This window comes from Podarcis raffonei, chromosome 1, assembly GCF_027172205.1.
Source record: "Podarcis raffonei isolate rPodRaf1 chromosome 1, rPodRaf1.pri, whole genome shotgun sequence".
Classification (NCBI taxonomy): domain Eukaryota; kingdom Metazoa; phylum Chordata; class Lepidosauria; order Squamata; family Lacertidae; genus Podarcis; species Podarcis raffonei.
In genome coordinates, this window is record NC_070602.1 from 17,795,527 (window position 1) to 17,814,229 (window position 18,703).

Genomic DNA, 18,703 nt, shown 5'->3' on the forward strand with positions numbered 1-18,703 from the left:
TGCACGGGATAAAAGGGAGATGTCCAGGGGCTTGTTTATGAATGGGCGTTTGGTCCTGCCATCGGGATGCAGGGCTCGACCTTGCACAAAAGGATTGCCTGCTCATGAAAGCCACGTAGTGATTAAATGATTAGAGATGCAGTACGCAGCCGGCCCAGGAAAGGGAGATTAAAGAATCTGTGGTTGTTGTTTTTTAGTGTTTATAGCAACTCAAACACCTTTGCCTCCCCTCTCTCCCTCTCGCGCTGTATAGAGCAGTTTTCAGATGGCAGTTCCAGGCAAAAGCACAAGCTTACTCGCTGCCCAAAGGCAAAGCCAGCCAGCCGGCCGCAGGTTTCTCCCCCATCCCAGCCCCTCATCGACCCAACATGACCTACAAGCAAAGGGTGCCAAGGATGCAACAGGGTCTTGAAAATAGCCCCAGGCAGCGTTTAAACCTAATCTGGGGGCCTGAAAATTGCTGAGGGGGTTGGTGGGCCATTTAATACATTTTTTCTGCCTCCTGTAGCAATTGTACTACAGGCAACAACCAATTGAGGCGCGTCCGATCAAGGTGTGACTGCGCCGAACCAGGAAGTGACTTTAAAAATGGCCAAAACAGACCTAAAAGAGCCAAGAAAGGACAAGTAGGCACAAAAAATAGCACCTAACCATCCCACAAGCCTTTGCAAGTGCAATTCCAGGAGCCCTTGTACTGACCATTGATGCCTGCGAAAAGTTTGAGCAAGGAGGTTTGGAGGCAGAGGTGTAGACTGGGGCACAGTAGCTACGCCGCTGTTTGGAGGGAGCAATTGTGGTGGAGTTTGGCTTCTTGTGAGTGCTACTGGTTTTTTTACAGGTCTTTCCAAGGGTTTCCAGAGGTTTGCAGGTGTCTGTAGGCTTTCCCAATGGTGTTTCAAAGATATATATATATAATCCTTCAAGGGTTTAAAAGATACTCGAACTCAGGACGCAAGGGAGAAATGTGCTAAGAAGAAGGCACGCTTGGCAAATCCACACATTGATCAACTCCCGCCCGGAAACCAATGTTCCCACTGTGGAAGGATGTGTGGATCCAGAATTGGCCTCCACAGTCACTACAGACTCACTGTTAAAACCGTGTTTATGGAAGACAACCTTTCTCAGCTACGAGTGATCGCCAAAGAAGAAAAGACCCCCTGAAAAAAACTATCTATCATCTATCTATCTATCTATCTATCTATCTATCTATCTCTCTATCTATTTTTCTTGGTAATATACCCAGCGAGCAGCAACTATTTGGTATCTAATAAATTTAGTAAATACATAAAAACATACATAAAGTGGTCTGAATTTTCGCTGATAAATAATGGCCAATTCTGGCTAAGCAACATGTTTAAATAGATGTCCGAAAGGGCACCACATATTGCTGTGTGTGTTTGAGAGAGACAGTGTCTGTTATAAATGGGTGGGGTGAGACAGAGGAAGGATGAGCCTAGCATCCTTCCTTTGTGATGCTGAATTAAGAAGATGAAGACGGCAAATTTTGTTTTAATCTAGGCCTTTAAATTAGGTCAAGGCAGTCATGAAATTCCATTCAATGAACCATCCGTATGATAATATGCAGTGATGGAGCAGCCAGGGATAAAGTTTCTCATCCACAGAAAAGCCATATGCATCACAATCTATTTACCAGAGATAAACTGCTGCCACAATAAGTCACTGGAAATATTTCTTTTGTCTCACAAGCAAGCAGAGATTTCACACACACACACACACACACAGAGAGAGAGAGAGAGAGAGAGAGAGAGAGAGAGATTATATTGGGAAGAAGTAAAGAAGAAACAGAGTTGTAAGACAAGCTGAAGGAACAAGCGTGCAAGTATTCACAATAAAATAGTAGCCATTTTGCTCCTTCCCAGGTCCTGTTCCTGTCACCAGGATACAACAGTTTAGTTTAGCAGTATGTCTGAAACCAGATTCATGGTTTGACTCCAATGCTGCCCTACTGTGGGGAATAGCATACCCCTCAATATGTAATGGGACGCGGGTAGCGCTGTGGGTTAAACCACAGAGCCTAGGACTTGCCGATCAGAAGGTCGGCGGTTCGAATCCCCATGACGGGGTGAGCTCCCATTGCTTGGTCCCTGCTCCTGCCAAACTAGCAGTTCAAAAGCACGTCAAAGTGCAAGTAGATAAATAGGTACTACTCCGGCGGGAAGGTAAACGGCTGGACCCAATGGTCAGGGATCCCTTTACCTAAAAGCAAATGGGCTGCTGTCCTGAAAGCCACGTGTTGATGGTTGGGCTCAGGCTAAGTGGTTGGGCTCAGGGAAGTGCTTTTGTAGAACTGGGTACCTTGACTTCAGGGTGGGTGGCCCAGTTGCCCAGTTTTTCTCCTCTCTCTCTCGCTCTGTGTGTGTGTGTTTGGAGGGGAAGGTGGGTTTCGGTATGTTGTTGTTGTTTAGTCGTTTAGTCATGTCCGACTCTTCATGACCCCATGGACCAGAGCACTCCAGGCACTCCTGTCTTCCACTGCCTCCCGCAGTTTGGTCAAACTCATGCTGGTAGCTTCGATAACGCTGTCCAACCATCTCGTCCTCTGTTGTCCCCTTCTCCTTGTGCCCTCCATCTTTCCCAACATCAGGGTCTTTTCCAGGGAGTCTTCTCTTCTCATGAGGTGGCCAAAGTAGTGGAGCCTCAGCTTCAGGATCTGTCCTTCCAGTGAGCACTCAGGGTTGATTTCCTTTAGAATGGATCGGTTTGATCTTCTTGCAGTCCATGGGACTCTCAAGAGTCTCCTCCAGACCATAGTTCAAAAGCATCAATTCTTTGGCGATCAGCGGCATGCCTACTTCTGTTTGATACCGGGTGCGAGGAAAATGGGGTCCTGAATAGGCAGGCAATGCCATACAGTGCGGCATGGAAAGTGAAACTAGAACAAGGACTAGGACTACAACACAAGTCAAGCCTGCATTTGTGAGTTTTTTAGGACTATTGCATACCCGCCAACATTTCTCCAGTGAAAACAGGGACATCCTATTCTGCAGCAGCAGCAGCAGCAACAGCAACAATTTTATTATTTATCCCATCTGACTGGGTTGCTGCAGCCACTCTGGGCAGTTTCCAATGTACATAAAAACATAATTAAACATTAAACAACTTCCCTATACAGGGCTGCCTTCGGATGTCATCTAAAGGTTGTATAGTTATTTATCTCCTTTGATAAGGGGTCGCATAACTCCATACCCTCCAACATTTCTCTCATGAAAATAGGACTTTCTGAGGAAAAGTGGGACATTCTGGGATCAAATCAGAATCTGGGATGGCTTCTGTAAATCCGGGACTTTCCCTGGAAAATAGGGACACGGAGGGTCTGTTGCAATGTCACTTTTAATAAGAGAGTTACAGTTTCTCTACTGCAGCCTCTGGTATTCTTTAAACACTTAGGTCAGTTATACAGTATTCCTTATAGTACATTTGCACATGGCCAGATTCTGCATGTGGAATGACTTACGTGGAGGGAAAGATCAGCCACAGGGAGTAAAATGTATTGGACCAGACACGCCTCACCTTGAGGGAGAAAAGGCTAGGAAAAAGGAAAAAGGAACTCAGTAGATGAGGAAGAGACTGTAAGTGGAGTTTTCCAAACAGACCACATTTGTCAGTCCACTTACATATGTTTCAATGATTCTGTTCAGTTTTTACGATTAATTTCAATTTGTCTTTGTGCTTTTAAATTTAGAAATTTTGGTAATTAAGTGGTACATAAATAGCAGAAATAAATATACAGAAATCGTACTTCAATGCTGACTTTCCCAGATTGGATACGAGATAGGAAAATCCCCGTGTTTGAATGCTCTGTGTAAAACAATTTCCTGTAAGTAGAAAGGTAGTGTGACAGGAGGAGGAAGAGTCTTCTCCCCAAGCAGGAGGGGCTTTCTTTGGCTGCAGGAACGTCCAGACATCTGACACGTAACCTTTGCTGTTAGGGATGGTACAATTCAAGAAGGGGTGACCTGCGACTCCAGTCTGCTTGAAACTCCCTTTTGAAGGAACTCGGAAGGGATGGTGTATAACTCCTGCCTGCAATAGTTCAGGTCGGAGTTCATCTTTGCTCTTCTTCTTCTTTTTTAAAACTGCTGGCAATTCCCTTTGGTGTTTTAGTGTATTTTGGTTTGTTGATCTCCCTCACAGCATTCTTGGGAACTCTGGTTTGACTCTCGTGCATTCCACTTAACAACAGGTGCGTTCAGCAAAAAATATAAATCACTGCTCTTTTTTACCAGGAATATTTCCAGTTCTGTGTCCATGCCGAAGAACCTAAGAAGAGTATGCTGGATCAGGCCAATGGCCCATCTAGTCCAGCATCCTGTTCTCACAGTGACCAACCAGACGCCTGTGTGAAACCAGGGAGCAGCACATGAGCACAATAGTGCTCTGCTCACCTGCAATTCTCAGCAATTGGTATTCAGAGGAATCATAATAGAATCATATAATTTTAGAATTGGAAGGGATCACAAGGGTCATCTAGTCCCACCCCCTGAAATGTCTTCTCTTTGGCGATCACATGTAGCCGGGTAAGATCTTCCATAAACACGGTTTTAACAATGAGTCCGTAGGTGACTGTGGAGGCCAATTCTGGATCCACATGTCCTTCCACAGTGGGGACATTGGTTTCCAGGTGTGAGTTGATCACGGTGTGGATTTGCCAAGCGTGCCTTCCTCTTAGCACGTTTCTCCCTTGCGTCCTGAGTTCGAGTATCTTCAAAGCCCATGACACCTTTGGTAAAGGCTGTTCTCCAGCTGGAGCACTCACAGGCCAGTGCTTCCCAGTTGTCGTTGTTTATACTACATTTTTATAAATTTGCCTTGAGACCGTCTTTAAACCTCTTTTGTTGACCACCTACTCCCCTGAAATGTAGTGGAGGTAGAACATAGCCATTGTGGCTAGTAACCATTGAATGCATATGATAATATATAAAGTATTTTGTGTGTGGGTGTTCATTTACGAACTGGTCGCCTTTCCCCCTTTCCATACAAATCACGTTTCTCTTTTCACCTGGACATTGAGCTTTCCAGAGATGATAGTGAGGACCTCCTTATCATGCCTTTTTAGATAATGTAAACTTCCCATCAAGCCCTCCCAGGTTGTACCACTTCCCCCATCAAATCAATCCTGGGAGATGAATCACTGATAGTCACACTGTCTTCCTTGACTGCTAAGTTTACAACAGCCTAGATCTGACACTCATGCATTTCCTGGTTAGACGCGGAGTCGCTCCCAGCCACATGAATCCACCCACTGGCTGCTTGACCTTTCCCACCCACCCCTCCTTTCTGAAAACTAACATTGGCAGAGTGATCACATCTCATTCCCTTCGTCACATGCCTGGGTTCCCAGAACAAAAGCTTTTTTGTGACAATCGCCTTCTTGAGTGTTCATCCTCCATGGCCCAGTATGGAGTTGCAAATCATACAGACAATGTATGTGTTTTCTCTCTAGGCTTGTTCACACGTTACAGTGAACACAGGTCCAAGCTGTCTCCTCTACGAGTGCTTGTGTGAAAGAGTGTAAACTTTTAAATTTGTACAGCTGGGCCATTGTGTACACAGGCTGTACGCTCACTGAATGCTGCATGTGAATAACTGTATGAATGTGCAACTGAGCTGCTTGTATAAAGATTGCAAATTTGTTGAATGTATTGTGTGAATGCACACCCCACTCTTTGTGTCTCCTTTCTAAATGCTGACATGTTATTTGGCTTCAAAGTCTGCATTCTGAGCTTAAAAAACACTCCCTTCCAGTCTTCTACAGTGTTGCAGCTTGCAGCTTAAGATAAAGGTAAAAGGTAAAGGACCCCTGGACCCCTGTCTCCAGTCAAAGGCAACTATGGGATTGCGGTGCTCATCTTGCTTCAGGACTAGGGAGCTGGAGTTTGCCCACAGACAGCTTTCTGGGTCATGTGGCCAGTATGACTAAACCGCTTCTGTCGCAACGGAACAACGTAACGGAAACCAGAGCGCACGGAAACGTCGTTTACCTTCCTGCCGCAACAGTACCTATTTATCTACTTGCACTGGTGTGCTTTCGAACTGCTAGGTTGGCAGGAGCAGGGACCGAGCAACAGGAGCTCACCCTGTTGCGGGGATTTGAACCACCAACCTTCTGATCAGCAAGCCCAAGAGGCTCAGTGGTTTAGACCACAGCACCACCTGCGCCCCTTTCATGCTAAGATAAACTTTGCTCGACTTGAACTGTTTTATGGCTCACTTCTAAGGGCTTGGAAGACCCTTGCTCATGGGTAGGCAAACTAAGGCCCAGGGGCCGGATCCGGCCCAATCGCCTTCTAAATCCGGCTTGCGGACGGTCCGGGAATCAGCGTGTTTTTACATGAGTAGAATGTGTGCTTTTATTTAAAATGCATCTCTGGGTTATTTGTGGGGCCTAGGAATTCATTCATTTCCCCCCCCTTCAGAATATAGTCCGCTCCCTCCCACAAGGTCTGAGGGACAGTGGGCCGGCCCCCTGCTGAAAAAGTTTGCTGACCCCTGCCCTTGCTCCTTCGACAGCAAACTAAGCATGGATTAGAATTTACGGAGCGGCATTATAAAACTTGTAAGTCCTACTGTTTGGCCTTTAAAGCGTATTAATATGATATACTTGCTCTTGGTCCTCGTTTAGGAAAATGATCTGAATAAATGGCTTTGCTTGGGTTTAATTCCATCATAGGTCAAGAACTCAGGACTGAGAATGGGAATATGGCTATGGCAAAACCTAAATCTCTCAATTTAGGCTCAATTTTCAAAAGCTGACAAAACGTGTTCATATAAGTACTGTATGCTTATATAGCTGGCAGAGTTGTTCCAACATTTGCCTTTGTTTCACTTTTCTCCTTTGTTGATTTGACCGTTTTTGGCCCTTAACTTATGTGACAGTTTAATGGTAATCCAGATAAACCTTGAGACATAAATCCACGTCTTTGTGGTATTTTGTAGGAAATGTTTAGATAAGGAAGTGGAAGAGTGCAAAATGTCCTGGAAAGGATCTTCTACAAGGTTGAAATTGTGGCTCACTGTCAGCTGCCCCTGGTTGACCCTGCTGTGTTTTAATGGTGCAATGTTGAGTTGAGAATTACTTAGATTGTGTCTCTCTCTGTGTGTGTTGGTGATATGATTAGTCAAGGTCCACAAATGTGCTTGCTGTTGGCGAGGGGAACTTTTTAAATGGGTGTGTAGAGCCCCAGGGAGAATCGCTGTATAGTAGACACTTGGTTGCGAACATGATCCATGTGGGATGCATGTTCACAACCCGCAGTGTTCGCAACCCACAGTGGCGCATCTGCGCACACACAGGTTGCGATTCGGTACTTCTGTGATTAAGACCGCCGAAACCCGGAAGTAACCCGTTCTGGTACTTCTAGGTTTCGGCGATCCGAAACCCGAAAAAACGCAACCTGAAGTGTCTGTAACCTGAGATATGACTGTACTTCTCACAAACCTAGAGAAGAGGCCAAAGTGTGATGAATCTTGGAGACACTTGGAAAGCAGGAAGATGGCTTGTTGGCCTTCCAGGTGTTTTTGAGATTCATCACAGCAGATATCCTCTTTCTTTCCTCCCACTCTTTCCTAGCTTGGAGTGAGGGAAGAGGAAAGAACGTCAAACAAGGCCCCGCCCTCTAGGTGTGGGTTTGTGCATCAAGTCAGTCATACATTTGGGCTGGCTGCCAGGGCCTCCTGGCTTAGTTTGGAATTTGGACTCCATAGACTGCCCTGTTTTCTGACAGAGTTGGAAAATAAGTCAGGTTTCTTGACTCCAGCTGCAAATTTCACACATTGGAAGGTGGTCTCCCAGTCAACTTCATGGCTGAATGAAGCTCGGAAGCCAGGATTACTTGACCAAAGCCCATTGCTTCTTTTATCCATCACACCACAACTGGATAGTCTTTTACCTGTCAAGTGACACATTTCCTTGGGGATAATCAGCCAGGGACAGTTTACCACTGGTGGGCAGCAGTCAAAAGTATGCAGGGCCACCTCCTATCCCCCTCTTCATTTCTGTCACCCCAGCTTTCCTTTCCCCTCATTCTTCTTCCTTCTACCACCCCTTTTGCTTCTCCCCCCTCCCAGAATTCTGCAGGGGGAAGGACAGGTGGCTCTTCCCAAAAATATGAATGGAGAGGGAATTCCCTGAAGAGTTTCACCCAGTCATAACAACAACAACAACAACAACAACAACAGCAGCAGCAGCAGCAATAATAATAATAATAATAATAATAATAATAATAATAATAATTTTTTCTTTATACCCCTAGCCACTCTGGGCGGCTCCCAACACAATATTAAAAACACGATAAAACATCAAACATTAAAAATTTCTCTAAACAGGGCTGCCTTCAGATGTCTTCTAAAAGTCAGATAGTTGTTTATTTCCTTGACATCTGACTGGAGGGCGTTCCACAGGGAGGGGGCTACTGCTGCAAAGGCCCTCTACCTGATTCCTTGCAAAGGCCCTCTACCTGACTTCTCGCAGTGAGGGAACCGCCAGAAGGCCCTTGGAGCTGGACCTCATGGGGCTGAACGATGGGGGTGGAGACGCTTCTTCAGGTCTAATGGGCCGAGGCCGTTTAGGGCTTTAAAGGTCAGCACCAACACTTTGAATTGTGCTCAGAAACGTACTGGGAGCCAATGGAGGTCTTTCAGGACCAGTGTTATGTGGTCTTGGCAGCCACTCCTAGTCTAGCTGCCGCATTCTGTATTAGTTGTAGTTTCCGGGTCACCTTCAAAGGTAGCCCCACATAGAGCGCATTGCAGTAGTCCAAGTGGGACATAACTAGAGCATGCACCACTCTGGCGAGACAGTCTGTGGGCAGGTAGGGTCTCCACCTGCATACCAGATGGAGCTGGTAGACAGCTGCCCTGGACACAGAATTAACCTGCAGCTCCATAATCACTGTACAGCCGAAGTAATAATTTCATTGCCTTAAGTTTACTGAGCTACTAACCTTTCCTCATTTTGTATTTTGGTTTCATTGCGAACCAGCTTGCAAACATAGCATGCAAAGGGCTTTTGAAATTAGACTGAGGACTGGATGCATTGCTCCACTTTTCTGTCTAGGCTTTGAGTGGCGTGGTTGGGTGGCAGCCGTCTGCCCAGCCCCGACTGGCAACTCTCAAGAAATATCACTGGGGAAATATCCCTGTATTTTGCACCACAAGCCTCCTGCTGTCAGAATGAGCCTTCTTCAGTACTGCTCAAGTCTCGCCTCGCCGCCTTCGTATCTTCTTCTGAACCTGCCAGTTTTGTCTCTCTCCCCTGCTCTGTTTTGAAACCCCCCTGATGGTTTTCCGAGGGGGGAGTCCTGGGCAGTCACTCAGATCGGATGGCTGGTGCTCGAGGGAGATATTCCAGGGCCCTGGAGATGACTCAAGGCAAGAAGCCCTTTTCATTTCTGTCGCCTGACGTCTTAACGCAAAGGCTCATCTTTGGGGGAATTTCCCACAGGCAGCCTTCTTGTACAGACTGCGCAGCATGGCAAGCAGGAACACCCCACTCCCCAATGCCTCTCCTTTTGTCTAAAGCCTGATTTAAATCACATTTTACCAGTACTGCACACCCACAATACTTCTATAAATCTTGCAGCCATTGTACACAGTTGTTTACACAGGATGATAAACACAGGTGTTTTGTCAAGGTTTTTTGCTACTGGCAGTACACTAGGTCAGAGGGTTCATTTCTTTGAATGGTCCTGGAGCTTTTCTGAGTTGTGGAAGAGACCTAGGCCCCACCTGCACTATGCATTTAAAACAGTATCATGCCACTTTAGACAGTCACACCTCCTCCCAAAGAATCCTGGGGGTTGTAGTTGATTAAGGGAGTTTTAAAATGCCCTCTATTCCCCACAGAAAGCTGCAATTTCCACAGTGGTTTAACCATCCATCACTCTTCCTAGGGACCTCTGGGAATTGTAGCTCTGTGAGGAGAATAGGGGTCTCCTAACCACTCTCAGCGCCCTTAACAAACTACTGTTCCCAGGATCCTTTGGGGGAAGCACTGGAGGAGGAAGAGGAGTGCGGGGGGAGCGCTCCACCCCCGACAGCGCAATCCTGGCAGGGTGCCATCGCAACTGCCCCCCCGTCCACACTGGGTGCCCCGCCCCCAGGATGCATGCCAGCCCCGCCCCCACCTGTTCTCCGCCTCCCGGTGCCGGAGCATGAAGCTCCACCACTGGGGGAAGCCATGCGTTTTTGAGGTGGTGTGATACTGCTAATAATAATAATAATAATAATAATAATAATAATAATAATAGTAGTAGTAGTAGTAGTAGTAATATATTACGTATACCCCACCCATCTCTTCGGGCCTCCAAAGCCACTCTGGGCAGTTCCCAACAGAATATTAAAAACACAATAAAACATCCCTAAACATTTAAAACTTCCCTAAACAGGGCTGCCTTCAGATGTCTTCTAAAAATCAGGTAGTTGTTTATTTCCTTGCCGTCTGGTGGGAGGGCATACCACAGGGAGGGCGCCACCACTGAGAAGGCCCTCTCCCTGGTTTCCTGTAACCTCACTTCTCACAGTGAAGGAACCGCCAGAAGGCCCTTGGAGCTGGACCTTAGTGTATGGGTAGAACGATGGGGGTGGGGATGCTCCTTCAGGTATACTGGACTGAGGCCCTTTAGTGCAGATGGGACCTCTGATGGGTACAGGAGACCCGTCAGATGTCAAGGAAATAAGCAACTATCTGACTTTTAGAAGATATCCGAATGCAGCCCTGTATAGGGAAGTTTTAAATGTTTTTCATGTTTTACTGTGCTGAATATATTTCATTTTTTGGAAACTGCCCAGAATGGCTGGGGCAACCCAGTCAGATGGGCAGCATATAAATAGGTCACCATTATTATTGTTATTATTACCCGCCCTTCGCAGCTTGGGTGGGGCAGGAGGGTGGGGAAGTGAAGAACAGGGTGCTTTCCTCTTCCTCCCACATGGTTTGATCACCACTTACTTCAGTCAGGCCAGTTTGTCTTCCTAAACACAGCCCATTTCCCCGCACTACATCTGGCGAGAGACGCCATGCTCCCATTTCCTCCCTGCCTGTGGCAGACTGTGCATCAGATAAACGAAACCACACGCTGCAGTTGCACGTGGCAGTCTGCTTGGAACAGCTTGGTGTGAAGGGATCCTGGCTCCGTGCTGCGAGTCGGCTTAGATCGCCGGTGTCCAACTGACCTGCAACTGGGTCATGAGTTGATTCGTTGGGGATCTCTAAGGGAAGCCATTGATGATTAAAGTGGTTTGGTGCTGCTTCAGATCAGGGGCCTTGGTGATAGGGCCTGTCTCATTTATTGATGTGATGGATTGCAGCTGCCTCTTATCCCAAATTTTGCCAGTCACAGCACAAGGGAGCTTTTAAGGTCTCCACCTTGCTTGCGTTTAAATTTTGGGATTTCAACCAGAGGTGTCCCACTGGGTTTGGTTGAAATTTCGCAAGTTAAATGTGCATAAGATGCAGACCTATTGCATTATACAAACACTCTGTCTCTTCTGCCTTTGCCGCACCTGCAGAAAACCTTACATTTTCAAGCATTTTAAGTAGAGATCTTTCCTGGTCTGCATCTATACTGCAATTGCTTTTAGGTATTCTTAAAGGTAAAGGTAAAGGGACCCCTGACCATTAGGTCCAGTCGTGACTGACTCTGGGGTTGCGGCGCTCATTTCGCTTTATTGGTCGACGGAGCCGGCGTACAGCTTCCAGGTCATGTGGCCAGCATGACTAAGCCGCTTCTGGCAAAACCAGAGCAGCGCACAGAAACGCTGTTTACCTTCTCGCCGGAGCAGTACCTATTTATCTACTTGCACTTTGACGTGCTTTTGAACTGCTAGGTTGGCAGGAGCAGGGACCGAGCAACGGGAGCTCACCCCGTCACGGGGATTCGAACCGCCGACCTTCTGATCGGCAAGCCCTAGGCTCTGTGGTTTAACCCACAGCACCACCCGTGTCCTTTAGGTATTCTTAGATGTGTTTAATTTTAATTTTTTTTGCTGCTTATGTGTTTTGCTACCCTGGGCTCCTTTGGGAAGGAAGGGCTTTATATAAATAAACTAAACTAAAATAAGCTCGTGGTAGCCTCATTTTCTGATGCTCCTAGCTGTCACTGGTTTATTTCCAACTACTGACTGGTGTAGGCAACATCTTACTGGTGCTGTCGTCATATATAAGGAGGTAAAAGAGAGGTCATGGCATGAGGCCAATTTAACGTGGCCTTTTGTGGAAAAGACCTAAGTCTTAACTATGCAGACCCAGTGCATTCTATTTTATCTTATGTACTGTGACACAGACTGGCCTGAAAGTTCAGCATAAGTTCATATATGCCACCAGGAGGATTCTTCTGGGCACCTGGCTCCTCTCATATCCAACTTTTGCTTTATCTGAGGACTGGCTTTTGCATCACCAGAGCTGAAATCTCAGCTTTTTTGTTAGGTGTTTTTGGGGTTTTTTTGCTCTCCGGCACAGATCTGTTGCTCAAGTGTCAATATGTTCCATTGAAAAGAAACATCCTGCTGTCCAAGTCATTACATGCTGATTATGGTTTATCGCTGCTGTGGAATCTTCCGCTCCTCCATTTGTCTAAATTGGAGACATCTTAAACCCCTGTTGAGCAACTCGTCTTCCTGGAGGGACGATTCTGAGATGTGAGCAGGCGTTGGTGGGCTGGAGTCTCACCCTCCGGTCCATCCCCTAATGCTCTCTGGCGAGTTCTGTTGCCATAGAAACATATTTTTCTTCTTCTTGTTCACCTTGTTTCCGTCTCTAGTCTAGTAACGGAAAGGGCCCAGGCGGGGCTTGTTAAGGAGGCTGGATTTGGCTCAGAAGCCTCTGGTTGCTGTATAAAAGGTAAAGGGACCCCTGACCATTAGGTCCAGTCGTGACCGACTCTGGGGTTGCGGCGCTCATCTCGCTTTATTGGCTGAGGGAGCCGGTGTACAGCTTCCGGGTCATGTGGCCAGCAAGACGAAGCCGCTTCTGGCGAACCAGAGCAGCGCACGGAAACGCCGTTTACCTTCCCGCCGGAGCAGTACCTATTTATCTACTTGCACTTTTGGTGCGCTTTCAAACTGCTAGGTTGGCAGGAGCTGGGACCAAGCAACAGGAGCTCACCCCGTCACGGGGATTCGAACCGCCGACCTTCTGATCAGCAAATCCTAGGCTCTGTGGTTTAACCCACAGCGCCACCTGCATCCACCTTAAAACGATTTCTTAGCATCTAGAAATTGAGCTCATCCTTGGGACACTTCTGTACTTCTCAAACTACTTGCCTGGCTTGGCCTGTAGGGGAATGAGGAATAATGCTCTTTGGAGAAGCGCAGAGAGTTACACATAGCAAGCTGTCTTTTACCAAGTCAGACTATTGGCCCATCTAACTCAGTTCTGTCAACACTGACTGGCAGCAGTTCTCCAGGGTTTCTTTTGCCTGGAGATCTACCTGGGAAGTTTTGCATGCAAAGCATGTGCTCTTCCCTTGAGCTACGGTCCTGACCCAAGTTCACATTTGCTATCAGGATTAATTTTCTTGTATTTTTAAATATTTTTTTTAAATCAGATATTTTTTAATTAAATCAGATTTTTTCTATTTAAATCGGATTTTTAAAATAAAATGCTTTTGGAGGAAAAATCTTTCTAAAGATAGTTTTCTATTTAAGTTACATTATAGTCCAAAGGCTATTCAATTCAATTCAATTCAAAATCCTTTATTAGGCATATCACACCTCACATTAACAAACAAACATCATATACAGACTGTATAAAATACGGGCTCAGCGAACACAATTTATCCCAGTCCTATTCTTAACTCCAAAAAATAAATCAATATACATAAATAATATAATACAACACAGCAACATCACCTACCATTAAAACCACTAAGTCTCTTTATCATGGCCCATTCTTTCTTCATGGACAGCACTTAAAAATTCAGCCGCTATTAAAGTAATTTTATCATCGCTGTCCGCCAGCAGGTCCTGAACAGTTGGTTGTGTAAAAAACTGTCCATTAAATTTTAGGGCCTCAAATAATTGTCTTCTGGCATAACTGCCAAAATCACAGGAAAAGAATATATGTTCTAGAGTATCGGGTTCCTGTTTTCTGCATTTACAGAGACGCTCTGATTCTGGGATAGCTAAGTATCTTCCTCTCACTACCGCCGAGGGAAACATGTTAAATCTGGCTATTCATCAGGAAATAAGGATTTGTTTTAAGTTTTTCATGTGTGCTAAAATTCAGCCCACTTTTTTTTTTTTAAAAAACACCATTTAACCACATCAGTTAACAAACATGGATACATATGCTATAATTTTATTGTTTTAGTTAAATAAATTATTTAAATTGTTATTAAGGAAATGATTTTTTTCTCCTTCCAATAAAGTACAGCAGAAAAGCTGTCCAAATATAAACAGTTAACTTATTAAACCTCACAATAATTTCATAATTACTGTATCTGTCTATGTATTTCTAATCGTATAACCAAATCAGTAATTTTTGATATAACTGTAAAAACTACTCTGAAAATTGATTATTCCAAAAACGAAACCTTCATCTGGTTGTAAATATTAAGATTATACCAGCAAGAATGAGTCTTTCTGTAAAAAAAAAAAAGATTTAAATCAAGTCTTACTTACTGACTAGTGAGTTAAATCAAATCTTATTGACTAGTGATTTAAATCGAGATCCACCCTGTTCGTGACTAATAGCCATGTTCAAGAAGAGGAAGGAAAGTATTTGCAAAAGGATCAGAAGGTGTGAGATGCAGGCAGAAACCAGTCAATAGTTGGAGAATAGGCAGAGATCTGAATAGCTTTTTTAAAAAATGAAAACAAAAACAGCATGTTTAAAGCAAGAAATGACTCACTTGAAATAGGAAAGTTTAAAGATGTGAATAAGAGGAAAGAACAGGCAGAACACTAGTTACTAAATGCAAGAGGGAAATAGATCAGGAAGTGAAGTAGAAACTTTAATTAAGGGGTGGGGAACCTTTTTTGGTCCAAAGGCTCTGAGGGCCAAGTGGCTGGTTCTAAAGGATGATGCTTTAAATCAGGTTAATAAAATTGTATTTTTTATTATTACAAATCCCCCCATTGCAGCTTTCCAACAGTATTGAAGCCCATAAGTTATTCACCACCATGTTAAAGGCAGAATTCATGCATGCATATACACACACGCAGAGCAAATTAAAAGGGGACAAGTATGTTTGGGGCAAAAAAATAATCAAGAGACTCTTGGATGACTGTGAACATTTTTACCCTTGCCTTCAAGTAAATTCCCAGAGCAGCTTACAAGGAAGCCCAAGTTGCAATAAAACAATTAAGCTACTAAAAGCTTCATCATCTATAAAAGAAGCTCATAAAACCATTAGCAGAGATAAAACAGACTAAAATAAAAGACCCAGGAAAATAAAAACTTGTTTGCCACTTGCTACAATGACATCAAGGTAGACACACGTCGAGTCCTCCTGGGGAGATGATTCCATAGCCAGGGCGCCTCTTTCACTGATAACCATTCACCCCATATCAGACATGAGAGGAACCATTGGTGAAGATTTCAGTGTACATATGAGATAAAGGTACTAATTGAGGGGGGGGGGAGAGAATGGGCAAAGGAGCAGGTCGAAGAAGAGAATTTGCAGAAGCAACAACCAAACACTGAGATGAGAGGAAGATTTGGCAAGAAACCGTGAAATTGCTCGGCAGAAAACAGAGCAGGTGGATAGGAGTAAAGGATGTATTTAACACAGAGAGATCAGAGTGAAGTTGTGTTGGCAGCTCTGGCCCAGAAAGCAGTCAAGGCTGAGGAGCAACGAGGTAAAGAGAACGATAGAGCTGTGGTAAAGCAGGATGTTGCGAGATGGAGTGGGATGCTATGGAGAAGAAAGACCAAGTGATGGAACAAAGAGGATAAGAGGGTTTGAGGAGAGTGAGATTGGGAAACATAGGAAGGTGGCCTATACTGAGTGCTGGTCTACCTAACTCAGTATTGTCTACATTAACCGGGAATGGATTGCAAGCAGGGTTCTCTCCCACTCTTACGTGGAGATGCCAGGATTTGAACCTGGGACCTTCCGCATGAAAGGCAGATACCCTATCACTGAGCTACAGCTCCTTACCTAACAAGCTGCTGTGTAAGGTGGAGTGAATGATGGACTGAATCTCTACTACACTTTCTTGGTCACCAAATACCACCACCTAGAATGGAGTTTGCGGAGATCTGCACAACTTGTAGCCCACCAAGGCACTTGGGTAGCCAAAATTCATGGCAGGAGGGCTGCAGTCAACTTACTCAGTAATTAAAAGTTCTGTCCCTCAATTTTCAGGGCCAAAGCCCCTACCCAAGGTGGCTTGGCGGATCCCAAGTTCTTCAGTAGTTCTGGGGCATTTTTGCTTCTTCAGAAATGGCTGCACAAGAATCAGGATGCCATGAGTCCATTAAGCAGCCAGTGTAGTTGCAATGCGTAAAAAGCCTGTCTGTTTGGTGTGGGTGGAGGAACACATTAAGCCTCTTAAGCAAAGACAATACGAGACCTGGAATACCAGGCATTCTTCAGAAGAAGAGAGAGACCACCTGCCAGATCAAGGCACCTGAGATCTGAGGTCAGCCGTAAATTTAGGAGGTGGGGATTACCGCAAAGACAGGCTTGTGAGCTACATTCCCACGCTGTGCTGGAGCTGTGGATGCTGTGATCTGTGTTCTGGTATGCGCAAAAAGACTGCTACCATTATAAAGGTGTCCAAATAGCTCGTACACTCTTTCCCTTTGAAACAGAGAAAACCACAGCCTTAAACCATGGGAAACCAATTCTCCCTGTGGCCTTTATTGATTTACTCATTTTGGAATGTTTCTTCTTCCTTTTCCTCTCCTCCAGGGACAGTCTATATGTTCTTGTCACATTGCAAAGAACTGGCCACAAGTGCTCTCTGTGGGAGGTAGAAGATGTGGAAGACTTGGTCTGTTGGGCGAAAATAGCAAGAACCCAGAGTGGGGTTTCTCTGAACAGGGTGGGGTGTATACAGGGGTGCCAACTTGAATAAAATATTGGGTGGGGCCAGGTAAGGCCTACGCTGCACAATCAATCACAAGACGCACACCATTTGAATGGCAATGCCCATCAACTTTTGGGGGGGCCCAGAGCCCTCAAATATTTTCTCGGGAAAGTTTAATGGGAAGGGAGGGGAACAGGAAACTACTTTTCTTTGAAGCACTGAAGAAATCTGGGCCGTATTTCTTCGCCACGATTTTTCTTACCTCTAGAATGAAAACCTATCGGTTCTTACTTGTGACCAGGCACGGTTACAAATGTTTCTCATATGATACTTTTATCACTGGAATGACGCGTGGGAATCAGCCTTGACACCAAAATGAGTTGTGGGTTTTAATCTTCGGAGAAAATTTGCCGCGTAAATAATACAGTGTTATGACTTCGTACTGAAAAGGCGATACATCTCCTTGTAGCTGGCTTGTAGCTGATTTGAAAATAATGTTATGACTTCTTGCTTCTAGGTTCCCTTAAAAAAAAAAAAGGCTGTTCATGCTCACTGATCAATATGGAATTAAATTCAATTTATCAACTAAGGATTCTCAAGTGCCTCTCCGAATTTAAATGGGAAAGTTATTATGGTGCATCTTTTTAAAGAGCCTCATGTTGCGTTAGGCATTATAGTCGCTGAGTGGATGGATGTTCGCTCTTTTAACTACACTACCTGCAAAATGAAAATTACGCCATATATCTTTTCTTTTTTAAAAAAGAGCCTTACAATGTTAAGTGGGTCCTCATAGGAGCATTACTGCAATTCAAAAATAGGCTTTGCTTGGGTTTGACTGGCAATGCATATCTTAAGTGCTCCAGGGATTGGAGAACAAAGATATTGATATTGTGTGAATTCTCTTCCTTAAAAACAGATGAATACATTCTGGCTGTGCGACATCAAAAGATGCAGACAGTGCCAGACTTATCCGCTAATGTCAGAATGATGTTTTTGATAAAAGCTTTAGATGGCAGGCGTGGATGGCCAAATTAACGGTGTCTGGAGTAACACCTGTCACAGCACCACAGTTTTATCAGGGTTTTTTTAAAGGTACAACGTGAATCTTTTTTCATATTTTGAGATTCACAACAGGCTTGTCGTAAGCATCCTGGGTTTAGAATCTCATGTTGAATGCAGATAATTGTGTTTCTTTCAGCTTATAGACAGAGAGAACATTTCTCTCCTTTGAGGGTAGCAGAACAGCTGGTTCACACATCCATGACTTCAAGGAGGAGCGATGACTTGTACGTGTGAATGAGCCACTGCAGATCTAGCACCACAGATGGAACTCATACCACAAATTCAATACAGCATTGCACAAGGGCCCTGCTGGATCACAGCAAAGGAATCCTGTTCTCATGGTAGCCAGTGAGATGCCTGCGGGAGGCTTGCAAACAAGGCTTGAGAGCAACAGCATTCTCTTCACTTATACCCCGTTATCAGGAATTCAGAATCAAATCCTAGCCATCATGGCAAGTACCTGTTGATAAGGGGTACTCAAGAACAACCGTGCCCAATTCCATTGTTGTTGTTGTTCACCAGAGTTTTGCCCCTGTTAGCAGAGCGGCTTTTGGTGACAGCACCAGGCATCTGCAGCCTCCACCCAACACCCATTCCACAGAATGATACAGCCTTGAGCATTGTGGGTAAATAAACATGGCGGCTG

At 45.0% G+C, this 18,703-nt stretch overlaps 1 protein-coding gene and 1 non-coding gene across 5 annotated transcripts in view; one reads left to right on the forward strand and one right to left on the reverse strand.

Moving 5' to 3' along the window:
- Positions 1 to 18,703, forward strand: part of CCDC85C (coiled-coil domain containing 85C) — a 168,776-nt gene that overhangs the window by 39,678 nt on the left and 110,395 nt on the right. The gene's annotated exons all lie outside the window — the stretch shown is intronic.
- Positions 16,046 to 16,117, reverse strand: TRNAE-UUC (transfer RNA glutamic acid (anticodon UUC)). Its single transcript has one exon. It is a non-coding gene; the product is annotated as a tRNA-Glu (tRNA).